At 45.2% G+C, this 20,458-nt stretch overlaps 1 protein-coding gene across 1 annotated transcript in view; it reads left to right on the forward strand.

The window, feature by feature from the left end:
- LOC141987193 (urea transporter 2-like) overlaps nucleotides 1–17,958 on the forward strand; it is a 243,472-nt gene extending 225,514 nt beyond the window's left edge. Inside the window, exon 11 of the mRNA XM_074952308.1 lies at nucleotides 17,690–17,958. The gene's annotated coding sequence lies outside the window, so the exon portion shown is untranslated. The remainder of the gene's footprint in view (nucleotides 1–17,689) is intronic.
- The last annotated feature ends 2,500 nt before the right edge of the window (nucleotides 17,959–20,458 follow it).

Consider the following 20,458-nt stretch of genomic DNA (forward strand, 5'->3'; position numbering starts at 1 on the left):
TCTATGCCTAACCCAAGAACATTTAGCACAAGGGGTGACCTTGATAAATGCTGTGCAATTCAGTGGAGACCCTGACCATGTTTTAAAGAAAATGACCAAACCGGAAGATGCCTGCTTAGAGCGTTATATTGACCGTCTGGTCCGCACAAAAAGTTACAGAACCCTGCTTAAGAAAAAGGCTATTTGTAAGAAATCTAAAAGGATTAAGTTAGAAAATGGTGAGGTGCCAAACATGCGATATAAAACTTGGTAGCTGTAAATTTTAAAAAAAAATCTATTGAAAAGGGCTTTGTGACTATTTGTATTTCTGTTAAAAGGTCTCTGGCCCTTAAGGGAGCTTAAAGTCTTTTTTTCTTTCTTTCTTTTTTTAATGGAGCATCTTGGTTTGTTTTGAAGGAGCTGTATGTCTTTTAAATAAAAAAAATTGTTTGTGAGAACCTAGCTCTTGTGTCTTTTGTGTAAGAGAGACCCATTTACAGCAAAAAAAAAAAAAAAGCTGAAATGTATGTTGTGGGAGGGGGAAAAATACCCTAAAAATGTGTTTACAATAAAACAAACGGGGATGGTTCAGACATGTGGTTGAGTACAATAGAGTTGACTTATTCTGTTGAACTGAACGGGTTTAACCACCCCCCCCCTCACTGAATAGCCAGGGTGACTGTGATTACTCACCCTTGTTGCCATAGGGTTAATTTTGATGGGGGTGCACCCATAGTAAGGGAGGTGGGTGGGTGAGGATGGTGAGTTCTGATTAATATGAAATGAAATAAAACCTCAGGAGTTTGCAGATGCTATTGGGCAGTTTAAATATAACCCCTGGAGTTGGTGGAACGCTATAGGCCAGTCTAAATATGGCCCAGGAGTTGGTTGAAGGCCACGGGGCACTTTTTCTAGAAATCACCCCCCGTTCCACCAAACTTTAAGCATGAAAGAACATGTTTTTAAAAACAAAAACAAGCCCCAAGACATTCATTGATAGCTGCAAAGGGCCCCTCACTTGAAATGGTTACTGTAAGAAGGCCCTACAGGGTGGGGGGAACAAAAAGTATTTGAACTTAAAAAAGAAAAGCAGCCCAATTGTGCAGAAAAACTTATTCCCCACCCCCGATCACAAAAGGGAATGCTAGGGAGGGGTGATCCAATCAACCTGCTAACTATTTTGAAACAAAAGAGTTAGGATGGTGTAAAAAAAAAACAACAAAACCTCAGGTAGCTTGGAGACTGTCTCTTTCAACAGAAACTCTCTTGAATTGCTGCTGGGCTGCAAGTGGAGGTATGTTCCCTGGTTTTTTTTTTTAACTCTGAAAATATATATATATTATATAATGCCATTTTTTGGCCATGCTATCTTAGTAAATAATGGTGCATATCTGTATTGCAGTGTGATCTGTTTAGCATGGAGCCAGTAACTTTAAGTTGCAGTTCATCACCAGGCCAAGGTAAAAACCATTTTTAACTGTAGTTGTGCTTAATAACTTCAGGTATTACATAGGTTGAATAGGGATTTGGGAGCTAATACTAACTAACATTTTGGCTTGTTTTTCTTACCCCAAAGACCCCAAGCACACATGGCTGGGGCAGGGCGGGGGCCAGAACAACCAGGGATCTTTTTAAAAGCATGTGGGTTTATTGAAAAGTATTTTGTTGCAAACAGTGTTTTAAACTCTGTGTGTGTGTGTGTGTGTGTGTAAAACATAGGCGGTTTTTAAAAAGTATATGTCTACAAACTGATGGTGATGGTGTGTTTCCAATTAGCAGGGTTTTTACTTTGCAAAATGAGATGTATTTTAAAAAAAAAATATTTGTGGGGGTTGTTTTCAAAGTGGTAGAAATAAACTCAAAACCTGTGATTGTTGTACAGCCTGAAATGGATTATTTTGTTTTAAAGCTATGACTTTTTTAAATAGAAAAAACACTCTAATGGATATTATTTTATTTTATTTTAAAGTTTACTAGACAGTTTCATGTGTTTTATTAGAATGTTGTTTGCTTTACAGCACGGTCAAAACTTGAGCGGGTAAAAATGCTCAAAAGAAAAAGGAAAGAGACAATTGAAAAGAAAAATTCACAAGTATCAGTGACAGATGGATGGATGAAGCCGGGTAAATATATTTTGCTTATTAGTCTGGTTAATTTATGAGGTTTTGTATTTTAAGTACATACATAGGTGTGGGTGAGAAAGCTGGCAAAGTTACATTTTTGTAAAATGCTTTTTTTCCCCCCTCCTGCCCCAAGCAGGCATATGCAGCCCTTCTGACAAGGCTGTAGTGGGAGCTACAAGGACCCCTCCCCGAGAACCACCAAAGAACCAGGAATCTGCTTTGAGACCTTTATCAACGCAAAACAGCACAAGAGTGCAGATGAAGCATCAGCCCAGTCCAAACCTCATTTACGTCAAACCCAAGGACAAAACAAAACACTCTGGTAAAAAACATCCATGCAAAGACAACTCCAGTTCCTCAGCGGCCACCGCCACGCCAAGCCCTGAGAAAACTGTGAGCGAAAACGCCCACATTCACAAACCCGGAACAGGCGCTCTAGGGATTGTGAATAAAAAACCAAGGATTGAAAACATCTGCGATGCCAAGGTATTGCAACCATGCAAACACAACTCCCGTTCCTCAGTGGCCACCGCCGCACCAAGCCCTGAGAAAACTGTGAGCGAAAACGTCCACATTCACAAACCCGGAGTAGGCACTCTAGGGGCTCTGAATGTGTGCAGAAACACACACATTCACAAACCCAGAGCAGGCACTCTAGGGGTTGTGAATAAAAAACTAAGGACTGACAAAGATCCCCCATATTCTAGTATTTGGGAAGAGTTTGATGCTTCATTCAGAAAACTGATGGACGCTGTATCTTCGGGGAGTCTAAAACTACGGCATTCTAAAAAGATTTGGAAAAAATACGACGCTTTGTTCAGAAAACTGATGGACGCTGAATCCTCAGGGGGCCTAAAAGAAAGGGGGGCTGGAAAGGGTGGCTCTGATCAGGCATGACTAGGTGTGGAAAGGGGTACCCTCAAGGGTGCACATCAGCTCGTGTGTAAACAAAAGGGCGGACGGCGCTTGGGGGATAAACAGATGGCTGCCAAAAAATTCCAGGCCAGGGTCGCTGTAAAAATTTTAAAAAGGGCTAAAGAGGTAATGAGGGAAAAAAAACAAAAAGAGATGCCCCCTACCAGAGGCTCTCAAACTGGCATGTCTGAAAATGGGGAGGCGAAATCAGACTCTGGTTTAGAAAATTCCCCAGAGTGCTCTCTAGACGGAGGCCCATCGACTCCCAATGCCCCTCACGGAGGCGTCTCAGAGTCTGACTCTCAATTAGTATCGGATGTAGAAGATGCCACTGATGGTTCCGTAGAGGAACCCCCAAGTAACCCTGAAAATGCAGAGGTGTATATGGAGAGAGTGAGAAGTTGGCAACGTGAATTACCTAGATTTGGGGGGTCGGTGTATTGTGAGGAGTTTCGTTTTGTCCATCTTGAGCAAATAAATTCAGCTCAACAGGCTGTTGAAGCCATACACAGAGGGATACAGCTAGTTCTTGATGATGTTAATGGTAGGGTAGGCCCTGATGATTACGTACAGTTACGTTTAGAGAGCCGTCGTTTAACTAACCCTTTGTTTTCAGTCAGAAGAACTAGGGATGAGCTGTCCGCTGAGGATTTCTTGAACCAGACCTCAAAGCTGCTTCAGAGCAATAGAGAATTGCATTTCGATGGGACGTTGCGCCTTGTTGTGACAGTTGTAAAAAATAGGGGTGGGGGCGCTCGAAGAGTTTTAAATTCTATCCTTAGTAGTCAGATTATTCATAAAAAGAGACAATGTTTAGTAGACCTGACTTACACCGGTACCAATCTATGTTTTGCGGGAGGGCTCTTGGCTGTCATGGCCGGTCATAAACCTACAGATGCAGAATTGTTAGCAGAGGCGAGAAAGTTGCACGAGAAACTGGGGTGGTCAGATCAAAAAAAGGTTATGCTCACTGATGTAGCAAAGTTTGAATAGCATTTAGGAGTTAACATACAGGTGGTGCTGTATGCGGTGAAAGGTGGCTGGGGTTTTTTTAAAACGGGGGGCCCCGTGTACCCTAAGACTTATTTCATCCTGTTGCACAATGAACATTACTATGGGGTTCTGGATGTGAAAAAGTTGTTCGGAGCAAAAAATTACTGTGAGTTTTGCCACACGGTGTACAGTCACGACCATTCTTGCAGGTATCGTTGCCGTCTCTGCTTGAGCGCAACATGCTCTGACAACATGGGTGTGCAGCTGAGGTGTCCTAGCTGTAAACTGTATTGTCGGTCCAAAGAGTGTTTAGACAGACATGTCAACTGTGCGTCAAAAAACCAAGTTGAATGCCTGTCTAAAACTTTGTGCGGTAAGTGTCAGGCGTACGTGGACAAGCAGCACAGGTGTAAAGGGAGGCGCTGTAAGCAGTGTCAGGGTTTGATCGTTGGAGATGTAGACATTCACCTCTGTTTTATGGACAGCCTTAGAAAGCCCGAATCATCAGAAAAGTATATTTTTTATGATTTTGAATGCATGCAGGAGACTGGGTTGCACACTCCCAATTATATTTTTGCAATGTCCCTAAAGCCGGAAAAATCCTGGGAATTTAAGGGTGACGAATGTCTTTCTATGTTTGTTAAGACCTTTATTGGCAAAGAGTTCCGGGACTACACGTTCCTAGCACACAATTCCAAAGGTTATGATGCGTATTTCTGCGTTAGACAGTTACTGAAGGAAAAGATGTGCATAGAACTGATCACTCAGGGCAGTAAACTAATGTGTGTGGAAGTTAAGGCCCTTGGCATTCGTTTTATAGACTCTTCAAACTTCTTGCCCATGAAGCTTAGCAAGCTCCCACAGGCGATGGGGTTTGAAGGTTGCAAAGGGTATTTTCCACATTTTTTTAACACTTTAGAAAATCAAAATTATGTGGGGCCTATGCCCGGTGTGGAGCACTACGGTGTAGAAAGCATGATGCCCAGGGAAAAAGCAGAGTTTCTCGACTGGTATCAAGACCACAGCTCTGAGACTTTTGACCTGCAGAAAGAGCTTGCGTATTACTGCCAGCAGGATGTAAAAATTTTGAGACAGGCTTGTATCCTATACAGAAAAGAAATTATGAATATGACGGAGAAGGTCGATCTAGTAGAGAGAGAACCCGGTAAATTCACTGAGATAAAACTGTGTATAGATCCGTTCCGGTACATAACGCTGGCATCCGTCTGCATGGCTATGTACAGGTTTATGTTTTTGGAGCCTAACACGGTAGCTCTTCTCCCTCCAGACAACTATCACAGACAGAAAAAGAGATATTCGACCCCATCTATCCAGTGGCTGTTGTATATCTCTCAAAAAGAACATATACAAATACGGCACGCTTTACAGGGTGGGGAACTACAGGTAGGCCCCTACTTTTTAGACGGTTATGCCAATATTGACGGGGTACACATAGCCTTTGAGTTTAATGGGTGTTTTTTTCACGGCTGTGTCGCCTGTCATTGTGAAAAAGCACAAAATCCTATGACGGGGACAACTTTTGGGTTTCTTTATTACAAGACGCAGCTCAAGACCGACTATCTAAAACGGCTTGGTTTTGTAGTGAGGACTCTTTGGGAGCACGAGTGGGTGGTGATGAAAGAAACAGACAGGGAGCTTGCGAGCTTTTTAAACCGAGCCCAGTTACCCCAGCCTCTCATGCCTAGGGATGCTCTTTTTGGGGGGAGGACGAACGCCATCCGTCTATATTATAAACCTAAGCCCGGGGAAGAAATCCACTATTATGATTTTACCAGCTTGTACCCTTTTGTAAACAAAACGAAAGACTACCCTATCGGGCACCCCGATATAGTTTATGACAAATTTGGACCCCTTGCAAATTATTTTGGAATTGCAAAAGTTAAAGTGTACCCCCCACGAGGCCTCTTTTTCCCATTGTTACCTGTCAGAGTGGGCGGCAAGCTTATGTTCCCGCTATGCCGAACCTGCGCGGAAACCGTGCAGCGGGAGACGTGCACCCACACTGACGAGGAGAGGGCCATCCTGGGGACTTGGTGCACTGTGGAATTGAATGCAGCCATAGCGAAGGGGTACGTGGTGGCTAAAATCTATGAAATCTGGCATTTTAATGAAAAATCTGATAAACTCTTTTCGGAGTACATAAAATTACACCTCCGCCAGAAACAAGAGGCTTCAGGGTATCCCAGCTGGTGCACAGACGAAGACAAACAAAATAAGTATGTTAACGATTTCTACCAGAAAGAAGGCGTGCTTTTACGCCGACACGAGATCAGGCTAAACCCCGCTAAACGCCAAATTGCTAAACTGTTTTTAAATTCTCTGTGGGGTAAATTCGGCCAAAGAACCAACCTACCCAATACCAGCATCGTGAGAGACCCTGACGAACTCTTTCAGTACCTATTTTCCCCCAACTACGAGGTTTCATCCTGTGAGTTTATCGACGATGAAACAGCGTGCGTATCTTGGAAGCACGCAAAAGACCGTTATTCTGTCTCTGGCAATACCAATGTTTTCATAGCCTGTTTCACCACCGCTTATGCCCGCTTAGAACTATACAACCTCCTAGACGGATTGCAAGAGCGGTGCCTGTACCACGACACTGACTCTGTGATATTTGTGAAAAGGGAGGGGGCCTGGAATCCCCCTCTGGGGGATTATTTAGGGGACCTCACGAGCGAGATCCCACCAGATCAACACATCACCGAGTTTGTGTCGGCAGGCCCAAAAACATACGGGTACAAACTGTCGGGAGGAAAGGCTTGTATGAAGGTCAAAGGTATTACCCTGAACGTAGCAAACTGTGAAAAGATCAACTTTGACAGTTTGAAAGATCTAGTCCTGGACTATTGCACGGGTCTGCGAGAGAACCCCTCAAAAAAGATAGAGGTGCAGCAACCCTCTATTGTAAGAAACAAAAATCAGTGGCAAATAGAGACAAAAACCCTTAAAAAAACACAGAAAGTCGTTTACAACAAGAGGGTCCTAGGAGAAGGGTTTAAAACCCTGCCCTACGGTTTTTGAAAAATGGATACGAGGTGGAGACACCCCTTTTCTGCAATTCTCGCGGGGCCTAGCAACTGCGGGAAAAGTTACTTTATAAAAAATGTATTGGATAATGCCAAACAAACATTGTCTGTTACGCCTGAGAATATTGTGTGGTGTTACAGTTGTTGGCAACCCTTGTATAAAGAACTGCTCTGTAAATACCCCTTTATCAATTTTGTGGAGGGTCTGCCTGATGCTTTTGACGATGACCGTTTGTTTCCTACCAATAAAGTGAACATGATTATCATAGACGATCTGATGAACTCCGCTTGTGAAAGCGATGAAATCGAGAAAGCCTTTACCAAGTACGTGCATCACAGGAACCTGAGCATTATGTATATAGTTCAGAACGTATTTTGCCAGGGAAAAAAGAGTCGCACTATTAACCTAAACACAAAATACATGGTTCTGTTCAAAAACCCCAGGGACAGATTACAAATTGCTACACTCGCTCGGCAAATGTACCCCGGCAAAGCTCAGTTCTTTCTAGAAGCTTTTGAGGATGCTACCAAAAGGCCTTATGGCTACCTGGTGGTGGATTTAAATGCTTCCACACCAGAAGCTTATAGGCTAAGAACTGGTCTTTTCCCTCCAGACTGGCCGGCAGTTTATACTTTAAAAAGAACAACAGCCCTGTATAAAAAGAGATGAATTATTGGCAGGTCCCTTTTTAGCAGCCGGGGTTGCTGACTGAAAACATGTCTAGCTGTGTGAAAAGAAACCTGGGCCTTTTAAAATTACTTAGCAAATCGTCCCCACAGCAAAGGAGGGCTATACTGTGCTCGGCCTCTGACGATCTAGTAGCAGCCATCTCAGAAATAGCGCTCAACACCTTAAAAGGAAACGTACCTTTAACACCGAAGCAAGTGCGTGTGCTGAAAAAGAAACACACGCTTATAAAAACTTTGTGTAATAAAAGGGTTTCACTTAAAAGAAAGAAGCGTCTGGTGAAGCAGTCTGGGGGGTTTATAGGACCCCTGTTAAGTTTTGCTATCCCTCTGATAACGGGGCTTTTAACTAATCGATAATGGAGTATGCAGAAAAAATGTACCTGGTGCCCAGCCGGCAGTTGGAGCAATTAAGTGCTCCCCCTCCGGCAGAGGAAAATATCAGAACGACTGCAACTCGCTTACTGGATGCTGAAATGAAATCTGTTCTTCAAAGAACTGACTTAGGTGAATATGAAAAGGCTAAACTTTACAGCACCGTGCTTCAAAGGTACCTAACGTACGTGAAGCAGAGCGATGTGGACAAAGGAAAACTAAGTCTGTTTCTACCAGAACAGGAACAGAGTGTGACTGCCAAACCCTCCGAAACACCAAAGACCTCAGACTCTGTTGCTCAGGAGGTGTTGGATAACGTGAATAAGCGTTATAAGAAAAATGCATCAGTATTGCTAAATAAGCTGAGCCAAGATAAAAACATTTCTTCATGGACCGATAAAGGGTCTTTTGTGTACAAAGGCTCTGTGGTTAATGGTTCTAACATGCTCGACTTAGTCAGGGCCGTCACCCAGACGCGCTCTGTTCCTAGCAGACATGTACCTAAAGGATGGGATGTGTTTATGAATGCCATGGCGGAACTGAACATGCCATCTTCCATCATGGGCAACGCGACCAACAGAGATCTTTTGGAACGCCTCAAGGCCTCAATCGCCGACACCGGTGTGGACCAAGAAACAGTGACCCCTTTTTTGCCATCTAAAAAACGAAAATTGGCTAAAAGAGCCGAATGGCTCAGTTTGTGATCTTTTTCACGTTCCATTTTTTTTTAAAACTGGTAATGTTTTGCTTTAAATAAAACATTTCTGAATTGGGTCATTGTGTTTTGTTTTTTTTAAAAAAAAACCACGCCAAACATCGATTGTCTTTAAACTCCCCACCTGGGGTGCTTTATTGGGTAACATGACTATGAAAATCGTTGCAAGATACGCATGTCTGGGCTTGTTGAAACATGCTTTGAGCAAGGCTAGGCATGGCCAAGTATTTAAATTTATTTTTTACAAAATTCATCACCATCCGGTCGTTTTGCACTAAGTCATTAGAATACAATTTTAAAATCCGGTCAAAAGATAAACCCTTGCTACGATGGTGTAAGAAAAACACGCAGTGATAGCCGCAGGCAACGGAGCTGGGGTCTTGTAATTGTCTGTTGTGAAACACAATGTCTGTGGCATTTTTGTTTAAAAATTTCATAATGCTTTTAGGAAAGAACACACTGTTCGGGGGATGCCCGTATGAGTCAAAAAACTCTCCAAGGTTACGCTCCACCAGATACACGGCAAGCCAGTGTTCACCCGGTCGGCTGTGTGGATGTGTGTTGACCACCAAACCTAGGGGTCTCTGAGACAGCTTGCCGCCAGGGAGCCAATCGCAGGGAAACACGTCTAAGAAATTCTTTTTCGTGTAAGGGTCTGTTGATAAGACACGTGAGAGCTGCACGGTGTCCATGTTCACATGTAGTCAAACAGAACATTTCTCCTCTGATTTATCTCTATGACGTTGTCAAAAACCCCATACACGATCATATTGACGGTAATGGTTAAAGCCTTCCCAAAACGAATTTCTGCTCTCAGGTTCCCGGTTTTAATCAGGGAATAGTGATCGGCGCATTCCTGGTCGGGGGACAGGTCAAAGGCAAACATGGTGTAACCCTGTGCAAACTCCTCACGGTCGATTAACAGAGAACGATCTTTCATGTGTTTACCGGCCGTCTGTACCAGATTCATGTATTCTCTCACGCAGCGTCCTGCCTCGAAGTCTGGTTGCAGAGGCTTGGTCGGTATCTGCTCACCATCCACATACAAGGCCACAAAATTAATATCGTAATGCTTAAAATGAAAGGGATTTTTAGCGTAACTTCCGCTAAAGGCATCGTTATCCACGAACCCCAGGACAAGCATTTTGGGCAACTGTCCCAAGAACAGGTTCTCCTGGTTACTGACCCTGCTGCCCGCAGGGATGCTAAACACTTTCATTCCCACACGGTCCACGGGGTATTTGGCATTAGCGGTAAGCAGGGCCTCGGCATGCCCCAGACGGACGCTCGGGGCCACACGTACTTTCTTCACAAAAAGGGATGCTGATAGAATGCGCAGTTTAAAGCCTTCGGTTCCGCTGCCCATTAAACAGAAAGGATCTTTACTGCGCGTCAGTTTAATTTTCACATCCACTCCGTTCAACAATAGTTTTTCTTGAAAAAACAGGTCGCTGTGTAGATGACCCAGAAGCTCTACTGTTCTGCTTTGAGCGGTCAGCTTTGCACGCCTCACAAACCCTAGATTCTCGCCATCCAAGTCTGTGTCTTCCTGTTGTCCGGCAGTGTCTTTGTAAAAGAGGCCAGCGGAAAATTGCGTGGCGAGGGTGTCGTTGCTGTAATTGAGCACCGATTCTATAAAGGCCCTGTAAGGGTAACAGTTGTTGCTTTGGCTTACAAGACGGTCTCTGAGCGTGACATCCAGCTGACTAAAAATAGAGGCCACTGGGTAATTCACCAGGCCCACCTCGGCACCCGCGTTGAGTTCAGTTCCGTCTCCTTTTACAATCTTGCAACACAGGTACAGCAGTGTGTTGTTTAAATCCATATAATCTACGCCATTCCCTGCTATAAAGAAGTCAATGGGGGCAGACTCCGTAACGGCCGACAGAGGTGGCACCTCGATGTAGATGCTTTTCTCAATGCTGGTCTGCGTAGGGGCTATTTGGAACAAGTCTAGTTCGGATTTGGTGCATTCTTCAGACCCGCAGTGAACGAAAGCCATGTTGATTAAAATATATCTCTTGTATCAGCCGGCGAGTGTTTCCTCTTTCGCCCAGGCTTCCTCTTGGACTTTCGCTTATGGCCGACCCTGCGGGTCAAAGGCCTTCTTTTAAAGGGTTTCGGGGGACCTGCGCGTCGCGGGTATGACGCATTTCTCTTTCTCTTCTTCCTCCTTTTAATGTACATCAGCCCCGATCCTTCCTGTGAAGCTGTGTTCCCCACCTTCTCCAGAACAGCGCGGGAGACGTGACCTACCACGTCTTTAGCTATGTTTTGAGCGGCGGTTTTTACGTGGGGTTTAATAATCTCTAGCCCCCTCCTCAAAAGCGGTACGGCTTTTCGAAAGAGGCTACGGAATATTCCACCCACGCCTGCCCCATACATCACGGGGGCCCCATGATATCCGGGAAGGGCGTATCCCGCCTGGGCTTTGTAATAGTTTCTGTAGACGTTGGGGTCGCCGTAATTTTTTAGGATCGCCATAATACTGTTTTGCTTTTTTAGAAAACTTGCTCTCTCCGGGGGCGCAGGTGTAGCTTGATGATCACCTTGCCAAAGCGAAATGAGACGCTTTTGTTCTGATCTGTCTTTATTTCAATGGTAATTGTGTCGATGTGGTGTTTACTGATAGGGACGTAATGAGGTTTATCGTAGGTGATGGTGACAAACTCGTTGTTCCTTCCTTGGACGGGGACACAACGTAACAGGGGAACAGAAAAATCCCCCACAAACTGATGTTCTACGATATCCGTGTACAGATACAAGGAATTAAAACCCCCTGTAATGTCTGCCGAGAAAGGGAATTTTTGGACGCTGTGTTTGGGGCCCAAGCCCAGAATGTTAGCTAGCTCCCCGCTGGTAGAAAACATATAAGTAAAAGCGGCGGATTTAAGTCTAATTTTTCTACCCACAGGGTCATAGTTCATGACCATCTCAGGCGGTCCGGGGTGACGAGCTATGATACTGTTCATATGATCCAGTAATTCGGGTATGGACGCGTAATAACCTCGTCGTAGGATGAAACTCCATGCCATATCTCCAAAGGTGACTTCAAAAGGGGTGTCTTCGTGGATAGTGTTCCAGCTGTGCGGGTATTGTATTTCCACTAACCCCACCTCCCAGGCACCCCGGAGATCCAAGGGCTTAATTAGCCGTATTGTAAAGTTCGAGCTGGTGTTTTGGGGAAAAACTGCAGCGCTGGCGTTGCTGGGCAAAGTAATGTAAAACCCGCCGTCGCTCATCTTCTCTGACTTTGCGGGGAGGAATAACTTTTGTTTGTTTGTTGTTTGCGTCTAAATGTCACAGAGTTGAGAAGCTTTCACCCAGCTGTTAAACTTATCAGGCCACCCCAACCATTTTACCAGTAGTTGCTTTTTTCTCCCTTTTCCTTTCTCCGCTAGAACTTTTTCAACCCTGTAAATCCTGTCTCGTTTGGGGTTTACTTTTTGTAATTCTTCAAGGTAAAAAGATCCAGTAACTGTCTCACCCTCGTAGTCTTTTAATCGGTATACAGGTCTCTGACCCCTGGTTAAGGCTTCATCCACTATGAATATCTCATCGGTAAATGTCTGTTCATAACCTTTTTCAAAAGCTCCTTTGGTTTTAGATAGTCTCACGTGGTCGCCTTTTCGAAAAGGGGCAACAACCGGTTTTATTTTAAAATCATCTCCATAAACCATTTTCCATACCTTCAGGGAATTTGAAGGGTTAACATCAGCGGGTCTGGTATGTATAGTTCTGTGAAAGCTCTGGTTGTAACTCTTTATAAAGTCAGGTAACACATCGATGTAGCGAAAGGTGTTATGGGCTGTAAAATATCTCCACATCCTAGTTTTTAAAGTTCTGTTAAACCGCTCCACAACCCCTGCTTTGACTTCATTATTAGTAACAAAATGGTGAATGCCATGCCGTTTTAACAATCTGCTTAAGGGTTTGTTTAAAAATTCTTTCCCCCGATCGGTTTGTAATTTTTGAGGCACACGCCCTTCGCTAAAAATAGCTTTAAAGGCCTTGCATACCTCACCACTCGTCTTGTCCCTTAGGCCTAAGGCCCAGGCATATTTGGATAGAATGTCTACCACTGTTAAGATGTACTTAAAATTGCTGTTCTGTTTGGAGAACTGGTGCATATCCACCAAATCTGCCTGCCATTGCGCATCCACATCTGAAACAATGGTCTTGTTTCTTTTAAAACGTATTCGAGCCGGTTTGTGTAAAGTATAAGCATCCTGGTCTGAAAGCCAAGCTGTTACTTGTCTTCTATTTAAAGTTTTACTATGCTTTTTGGCCACTTGAAAAAGAGGGTTCACCCCGCCAAAGCTCCCAACTTCCCCGGGGGTGTAATATATTTTCTTTAAAAGAGCCGCCTGTGGAGACATGACTGTTACTGGTACCATCTTTTACTAACACAAGTGTGGGTGGGGGACAACATTCATATTAACACGTTTAAATAAGTTTTATTAATCGCCTGGTTTAACACAACCTTTTACAACCGCCTGTAAAAATGGACGCCATGACTCCTAACATGAGGGTGTCTGTGCTGGTTCATTCTTCCATTTTGTCCTTTTCCTCTTGAGATCTGTGTCTCAGACATGAGCAAAAACAGCTGACGCATGATACATTTACTCCCACAGGGCTACCGATGTGTAAGTTCTCAAAGGCCTCCAGAAAGGCATCATCGAGCTGTTGAGAGATTTTTTTTTTCAAAAAAGAAACAGCGTAAGCACACCACTGCTTGGTTTTTGATTTACACAATCCCTGGTTCCTAGCCCCCCCCCCCACCCCCATTACACACCCCCACCCCGACCGTCACTTCTTAAACATTCATTTACCTGAGCCACGTCTTTTTCATTCACCTTGTCCGCCCGTAACTCCCCCAAGCCGTGATCACCTTCCACCTCTCGGGGGGTGGACAACAAGAGGCCATCACGCTCATCGTGGGGCCTCACAAGCAGCTGGGTTTCGGGGTCGGTTTCCGGTGTGTCCATCAACGGCTGGGCCAAAGGGCCCTCCTCAGAACTCTCGCTGATGTAGCGCTTTCTCCATACAAGTCCAAAGGCCCTCGGGGCTAAAACAAAGTCCGAAGTTCTCACGGGGGTGGTGAAGGAGTCCATGTTTCCACGATTTCTAAAACACGCGCTCTTGGTAAAAGACAGCCTCTTCTGCCCGACGCTGGGCCTTATGGGGTGATGGTGCTGCGCTCTGATTGGCAGAGGGGTCATACGCCCCTCTTCTGGGTGGTTCACCCCATCCCAGAACCTGCCCTATTTTGGTCAAATCTGCTCTCGGGCCGGCCTGATTGGTAGAGGTTGGTGGGAGGAGTTGTTAGAGGGGTCACACGAATCATTTCCGGACGGGTCACCCCGCCCCCGGAACTCATCCTAATTGGTCAAATCTCCTCTTGGTCCTATCGGAACAAAACCCCTCCTGATTGGTAGCGGGGTGGGGGGAGGAGTTGTTAGAGGGGTCACAAGACCCACTTCCAGAGAGGACACCCCCACCCCGGAACTCGCCCTGATTGGTCAAAGCTCCTCTCTGGGAGGTCCTACGGGGCAAAACCCATCCTGATTGGTGGCGGGGGGGGGAGGAGTTGTTAGAGGGGTCACAAGACCCACTTCCGGAGAGGACACCCCCCTCCGGAACTCGCCCTGATTGGTCAAAGCTCCTCTTGGGGGGGAAGTCCTACGGGGCGAAACCCATCCTGATTGGTAGAGGGCAGTGGGAGGAGTTGTTAGAGGGTTCACATGACATACCTTGCTTCCGGTCACGTGGCAGCCTTGACCCTGGAAGTAATACCCCATGGGGCAGGACTTCCGGTGGGGGGGGGGGGGCCGAGGTCAAGGGGTGGGGCTAAAGGGGTCAAGGGGTGGGGTGGGTGTCACATGACACACCTTGCTTCCGGTCATGTGGCAGCCTTGACCCCGGAAGTAATAACCCATGGGGCGGGACTTCCGGTGGGTGGGGCTAAGAGGTCAAGGGGCGGGGCTGAGGGGTCAAGGGGGCGGGGCTAAGGGGTCAAGGGGCGGGGTCGGGGTTTGATTGATGGTAGGGCCCTTATACTACTAGCCTGATTTAACCAGTGTTATACCAATAAAATAGAAAGCAGCAGGATCTTATTAAAGGGGATAAGACAAAATGTCACATTTATTGTGAATACAGAAAGAATCATAGTAGGCAGTCAGTTATAGCTATAACATTTCATTCAGTTTCACATTCATTCACACGTTCATTCATACACACACACAGGTTCTGCAAATTTGTTATAGTTACCAGCCTAGAGGTTGCTCATGCCAATTTACTGGCCAGGTAACTTGGGCATGAGGGTGGAGCCGAGTCTTTGACAGATGAAAGAAAAGGAGTACTTGTGGCACCTTAGAGACTAACCAGTTTATTTGAGCATGAGCTTTCGTGAGCTACAGCTCACTTCATCGGATGCATGCAGTGGAAAATACAGTGGGGAGATTTTATGTACACAGAGAACATGAAACAATGGGTGTTACCGTACAGGTGAGCTATTACCAGCAGGAGAGCCGTGGGGGGGGGGGGAGGGGAGGGAACTTTTGAAGTGATAATCAAGGTGGGCCATTTCCAGCATTTTACAAGAACTGTGGGAGGGAAAATAAACATGGGGAAATAGTTTTACTTTGTGTAATGACACATCCACTCCCAGTCTTTATTCAAGCCTAAGTTAATTGTATACAGTTTGCAAATTAATTCCAATTCAGCAGTCTCTCTTTGGAGTCTGTTTCTGAAGTTTTTTTTGTTGAAGAATTGCCACTTTTAGGTCTGTAATCAAGTGACCAAAGAGATTGAAATGTTCTCCGACTGGTTTTTGAATGTTATAATGTTATATGGCAATGCCCCTCTGCCATGTACATTGGCCAAACTGGACACTCTCTACATAAACGAATAAATGGACACAAATCAGACGTCAAGAATTATAACATTCAAAAACCAGTCGGAGAACACTTCAACCTCTTTGGTCACTCAGTTACGGACCTAAAAGTGGCAATTCTGCAACAAAAAATCCGCAATAGCCATCCTGAATTGCAGCTGTAACATTAACAATGAACAGCACAGTAACAGACTTAGCTCTTCTGTGGATCAGATGTAGGCAGGGACACATAACACACAGTTAGTGGGTTACACTGGCAAATGAATGTGTAAAGTGAAGGTGGTTGGGAGCACTCTTAGCACTACCCCTCCTGCATAGTCCTCCTTAAAAGTCACATCGTCCATGTTGCTAAAATAGGACCCGGCTGCAGAGCATCACAGCCAGGAGCAACCACTGAGTTTATTTATCCTGAGATCACTGACCTCCTTTGGCTCTGCATACACAGGGAAGGGGAGCTTCTGACTGGGACACTTGGGTGGGGAGCAAGGACTTGGGAAACGGAGACTCAGTTCAGTAAACAGCCTGTGTTTTCCAGGTACAGATGAGCTGTGATCACTGAAATGCAGCCACCTCTGGGGTGGGGCAGCAGATAGCTGCACAGCAGCAATGTTCAGAGTTCATATGCCTGGAATAAGAGGCAGCCGCCCCTGTGATTGGGCAGGTAGATAACAACAGGAAGTGAATGGGGAGCCTGTGCCCTAATGCAGCCACGGGTGGATTTTAGGGGAGGGAACAGAATGGAATAACTGAAGGAGGGTTTTAGCTAGGAGACCAGGGTTCACACCCCACCTCTGAGAGAAAGTGCTGAGGGATCTTTTATGACAATGTGGGACGAGTAAGTTGGTTATGTCTAAAAGACAGGGGCCCCAATGTTGCAAAAACAGTTGCTCGTGCACATGCTTATACCAGCATGGAAGCCCACTGACTACATGATCTGACTCAGGGCTTGGCTCACCCTTACCTTATAATTTGCATAGATGATGACTCCTGCGCTTCCCAGATCAAATATCTCCCTCTGCTCACAGCCTTTTACACTCACTTTGCCCTGGGGCACATCACCAACCTGTTACTAGAGTTCTGTATAAAAGACAGGCGTATATATAGGCATACTTGGTAGATAGCTAATGTAAAAAGTGCTGTCTACCAGCATGGAAGATTAGGTAACATTGCTCATAAATTTGTAGGTTCGATAAAGCCGTTATTATTGCACACTGTGAAAGGGTTCCCGATTAATGCCACGTGCAAGTGGCATGGGGAGGCTCAGGTCTTTGGTGCTCAGAAAACCTGTGATCAGCAGAAATGCTTCCTTGGAACGAATGGAAAAATTACAAACATCAGCCACAACTCTCCCTTTCCCCTACCCAATGATGATAAAACAATTAACAGTTGGTTTTAAAAATCCTCCTGCAGAGTTTGCAACCCATATGTTGCAGCATTCTGTTCTACTGTAGTCTGTGTAGGTTCTTATACCACCCTTACCACTGTAATATCTGCACACCTTCCAGTAGTGCATTAAGTGACATGGCTGATGTCTCGCATGATTCAGCTCTCCCTGCCTCCCTCCCCTGGGGGGAGGGAGGGTTGGAGAATTGTGTGTGAAGTGCAGTTTTGTTTTGTAAATGTCCACACTGATCTGCGTTGATGTTAGAGAAGGCTGGTCAAAGAACTACACCTTCGGATTTTAAGCTGGTGATGTTGGAGATGGAATTCATGATTGTCCTTAGCTCCTATGCTCATATTTAAGAAGCAGAAAGTGAAACTGATCATCAGTCTATTTTAATTACCCTTTGCAACACGTAGTGCGAGGAGTAAACAAGCTGCAGAAAGGGTGGCAGGGCATTGGAAGTTTGAATTATTTGAATGTCAGCACTAGAAACAAAGAGAAAGAAACCAGTGATGTTAATAATGAGTGATTTTTTTTAACGCGAGTTTCCCTTGATGTGTCTCCCTTGCTTTATAGGCTTGACTGCTGCAGCGTCCTTTGCTGGGATCTACTCTGGCTTTTGGGGCTACAACAGTGTCCTCGCCTGCGTTGCAATAGGAGGCGCATTCTACGCTCCCACATGGCAGACCCACTTGCTAGCCGTTGCCGGCGGTTTGCCTGCTACCATCCTTCGTTTTAAATGCACCCAGGCCTTGTGAAAGATGCTAGATGTGCAACCCCAGAGAATGATTGATTAGCTCGGGCTAAAATATTCCATTTGGGCACCAGCCCATGTTTTTCAGGGGGAGGGCAGATCCACACGCTGAAAAGGGACCTCAGGGAGAGACCGTGCCTCAGGGAAGTTCAATCTCATCCCAAGCCTCCCACAGCACAGGTGCAAGTGCACAGCTGCCCGCTCCCACGGCATGCCCAGCATGCTCCATGGGTAGTGCTGGTCAGAAAATAAGGGGTTTTCCTCAGAAAATGATGACCTTTCAGCTAAATATAAATATAAATATATATATATATATTCTGGCTGAAAACTGAAATATTTTAATTCAAAATGGCACCACTATGCCCCATGGGAGTTGTAGTTTAGATGCCTCGTGCTCCCATTCTCTTCTATAGGCCTGGACTACATGTCCTATGAGGCATCACTTTCTCCCATGTTGGTGAGGGGAGAAGGTGCATCATAGGGGTCATGACACTTCATGGAAGACATAGTCACTGCGAGAGCTCAGAGAGGAGAATGGGAGCAAAAGGCACCCGCACTACGGCTTTCATTAGGCACAGCAGCGCCATTTTGAATGAAAATATTTCCACTTTCAGTGAAAACTGTAAACTTTTCTGATTTTAGGCATTCCATTTTTTGATGAAGTGTCAAAATTTCCCATACAGAGCAGGTGCCCTTCACAAAAAAATTAATTGAGTCAAAAACCCAAATTTCTTTTGGAAAACACTTTCAATGGGAAATTTTCAATCAGCCCTAGCTATAGGGGGGTGTAGAGAGAAGGAGCAGATTTATGGGCCTACCTCCCCATCCCATTTGGGAGAAATTCAGACACAGAGCAGTTTTTAACCAGTTTTTCATTCTGTAAACTCGTTTTCATGCTCACACACAACATGGCAGGATGCAAGGTATGCACAGAATGTGCCCTCCGTCAATGATGAACAGAAGTTATGCGCGATGCAGGAATCACTGGGTGACACTCTATGGCCTGTTATACAGGAAGTCAGACTAGATGAACATAATGGTCCCTTCTGGCTTTCGGCTATGTCTACAGTACAGCCTATGTTGGCAAAATTTGTGTCACTCAGGGGTGTGAATATTCGACCCCCTGGGCCGCATAAGTGACACCGACATAAGCACTCGTGTGCACAGCACTATGTAGCCAGGAGAGTTTCTCCGGCCGATATAGCTTCTGCCACTTCCCGGAGGTGGTTATTTTTAAGCCAACGGGAGAGCTCTCTCCCATCGGCATAGGGCGTCCTCACCGGACGCGCTGCTGTGGCGCCGCTGTGTCGGTATAGCTGGGCTCCTGCAGCATTGTACGTATAGACAAACCCTTAAAATCTACGAATGCCAAACATTTGTGCCCGGCATTGATCCATAGAAAAAACAAGGATGCATGTCTCTCTATCTATGAGGAGGTACAGTCAGGGGATCTGGGATTGTGGTGTAATTTTTGCTTGCTGTCTAATGCTGCGAGCAAACACATTTTAACCTGAAGTTTCCTTTGTCCTTTTCACAGCCTTCTTTTGTGCCTATCTGGGAGCAGCACTTGTTAATTCCCTCTCTGTGGCAGGTATTTTTTTATTGTTATTTTCTAATTTTCAGTTCCCAGGACTGTTCTGAGGCTGCCAGCAAGAATGAGATATGGACACTAGAGAGGCAGGTTGGTGAGGAACAACTTTTATTGGAACAACTTCTGGTCGTGAGAGACAAGCTTTTGAGCTACACAGAGCTCTTCTTCAGGTCTGGGAAAGGTACTCAGGGCAGGTCTACACTTAAACACTGCATTGGGACAGCTGCAACACTTTAGTGAAGGCCCTCTAAGCCGATGGGAGAGAGCTTCTCCCACTGGCTTAGTTAATCCTCCTCCACGCAAGGTGATAGCTATGTCAAGAGAAGATATTCTCCCGCTGACATAGCACTGTCTACACTAACACTTAGGTTAGTATAACAATGTCATTCAAGGGTGTGGATTATTCACACCCTGGAGCAACATAGGCATACCGAAGTAATTTTGTGGTGTAGACCAGGGCTCAGCATGTCACCGCTAAATACAGGTTCAAATAGATAGTTTAGCATAAGTAGTTATCACATATTCTAAGGGTCCATTCAAGGTGAAGTGGCCTGTTAGCACTCCTGAAAAGGGGGGTTAGTGAGTTACAGATTGTTGTAATAAGCCATAAATCCAGTTTCATACAACACAGGGACATGAGTCTACTAGGAACTGGATGAGACGGCCAACTCATTTCTCATTTGACACTGAGCAGCTGTTTTGGTCACCAGCAGCCTAAGGCTCTGTAGCCCATCATACAGCCTGTATGCTACAGTCTATGCACTCTCTCTCTCTCTCTCTCTCTCCCTCTCTCTTTATTTATTTATTTAACAACGGGCTTGTTTTGAAGGTCCATGGGTCTTTGCTTTGCATCTATCTAGGGTTGAAGAATTAAGAAAATTGTGAGTGGCATGATCAAGATCCTTTTTCTTTCAGTTTGGATTATTAGCCTGCACCTGGCCTTTCTGCTTCTCCGCATTTCTCTTCCTGCTACTAACTACAGAAAACTCTGCCATCTACA

This window comes from Natator depressus, chromosome 5 (genome assembly GCF_965152275.1).
Source record: "Natator depressus isolate rNatDep1 chromosome 5, rNatDep2.hap1, whole genome shotgun sequence".
NCBI classification, from domain to species: domain Eukaryota; kingdom Metazoa; phylum Chordata; order Testudines; family Cheloniidae; genus Natator; species Natator depressus.